Genomic DNA, 2,568 nt, shown 5'->3' with positions numbered 1-2,568 from the left:
ATCTAGATTCATCCAGATTATGATGTCATATTTAGATCTCTTTTAAAACGTAGACAACTATGGCCTAACCCTCTTCTTGTCCTCCAATATTCACTGCTCCTCTTCTTTCACACTAATAGAATGTTTAGCTGGAAACATGGCTTCCCAAAAGAAAGACTGTATCTCAGCCTCCCTTGCAGCTAGGTGTGATTATTTGGCCCAACAGGATATAAACAAAATATCGGTTGTAAGCTACTGGGGAGCTTCCTAGAAAGATAGTTCTGTGATCCTTTTTTAAAATCTATCGTTGTTGTTTTTTATTTTTTTTTAATTCCTCCCTCTACCCTGCTGCCTGTAATTTGAGTCTGGTGACTATCTTGGGCCACAAAGACAGTGGTACAGCCTCAGGATGGGGAAACAAAGCCGAAAGAGAATTGATCCTTAAGACGTGCAGTATGCAGTAAACACATATCAGATGGGCACATCTGTCCTTGAAATTGTACAGGATTAGGATAAAACTTCTATTTTTTTCTCTTTTTTTAAATAGAGACAGGGTTTTACTCTGCTGTCAGGCTGGAGTAGTATGACGATAGCTCACTACAGTGTCAAATTCTCAGGCTCAAGCAATCCTGCTTCAGCCTCATAAGTAGCTAGGATTACAGATGCACACTACCACTCTTACTAATTTTTAAATTTTTATATACAGGTGGGGTCTTGCTGGATTACCCAAGCTGGTCTGGAACTTCTGCCTCAAGTTATCCTCCCACCTCAGCCTCCCAAAGTACTGGGATTACAGGTGTGAGCCACTGTACCCAACCTAAAATTTCTATTTTTTTTTATGTTATTGTTATTTGGTAATTTTCTGTACTTGCAAACCTAATTCTAATTGATATACTAAGTATTAAAATTAAAGTCAATGAGAAGAAAAGGACAATGCAAAAGATAATGATTTGATATTTTAAAATATCAATAATTGGCCGGGCGCAGTGGCTCACACCTGTAATCCCAGCACTTAGGCAGGCTGAGGCGGGAGGATCACAAGGTCAGGAGTTCGAGACCAGCCTGACCAACATGGTGAAATCCCTGTCTCTACTAAAAATACAAAAAAAAAAAAAAAAATAGCCAGGAGTGGTGGCATGAGCCTGTAATCCCAGCTACTCAGGTGGCTGAGTCAGGGGAATTGCTTGAACCCAGGAGGCAGAGGTTGCAATGAGCCAAGATCACACCACTGCACTCCAGCCTGGGCAAGAGAGTGAGACTCTGTCTCAAAAAAGAAAAAAATCAATAATTAAGAGAAGCAGTATTCTAGGCAGTAGGATCTGCTGGAGCAGATAGTTGGGACAGAGGGACCACAGCACTTTTGTTCATGCTGAACAGAACATGATAAAACAGTGCTCTCCTACATGGCATTAGTAGCCAACTAAAGTGCTGTGGAATGAAGCTTAATGAGTGAAGTGTTAAACGTTAGAAGAGGAAATCACCAATGGACTTGTAGAAAAGGACTGATAAACCTCACTTTGCGTTGCAGACAATAAAGCAATAGGAAGGGGTCCCAGTGCACATAACTGGGTAACCACCAAGCAACATTCAGGAGATCGTGCAGAAGACAGGTTAGATTAAGAAGGGAGGAGTACACAGTGAGGCATCAGGATGGGGCCGGTACCTGGGGAGAAGCCGAAAGAATGGGGATTTCCATGAGGTTCAAGAGCAGGTGGAATAAAATCAGTCAGGCAGGAAGGATGGGAAGGTGTGGTTATAGGTAGCACATGGATGTACTTCGGAAATGGAGCAGTTCCAGGTGATGTCCCCAGTGAACACAGGAGACTGAGACTGGGGATAGGACAGTAGCTCAAGGGTGGTGGCAGGAAGCTGTAGCAGAGTTTTGCTAGATGAGAGCTAGGGGACTGTGGATACTAGACCAGGTCCAGGAGTGTGTATTTGAGGGAGCGCGGAAAGCATTGCCTGGAGAGGAATACGTAGGGGGTCCTGTCTTTCGGAGAAAGACTGAGGCTGGGTCAAAACTCAAACAGTTACACAGAAAAATCAGGTGCAAGGTATTAGGCAAATCGCACAAAATATGTCTTCAGCCAGCGTTCCCACCATAGCCTTCCTTCCAGGTTTTTTTGGTTTAATGTATCTTTTTATTGTGGTAAAATATACATAGCTTTTACTCTTTTAAAGTGTATCGTTCAGTGGCATTAACTATATTCCCATTGTTGTGCAACTGTCACCACTATCCTTTGCCAGAACTTATCCATCATCCCAAACGGAAACTCTGTACCCATTAAACACTAACTCCCCACTTCCACCTCCCCGCAATTCCCTGGTAGCCTTTATTATTCTACTTTCTGTCTCTATGAATTTTGCCTGTTCTACATACCTCATGTGAGTGAAGTCATACAATATTTGTATGACTTTTGCATCTGGCTTATTTCACTTAGTATAATGTCCTCAAAGTTCATCTTTCGTGTAGCATGTGTCAGAATTTCCTTCCTCTTTAAGGCTGAATAATATTCCACTGTATGTCTATACCACATTTTGTTTATTCATTCATACATCAATGGACATTCGTGTTCTTTCCACATTTTG

This window comes from Callithrix jacchus, chromosome 16 (genome assembly GCF_049354715.1).
Source record: "Callithrix jacchus isolate 240 chromosome 16, calJac240_pri, whole genome shotgun sequence".
Taxonomy (NCBI): Eukaryota; Metazoa; Chordata; class Mammalia; order Primates; family Cebidae; genus Callithrix; species Callithrix jacchus.
This window is presented reverse-complemented; position numbering follows the sequence as displayed.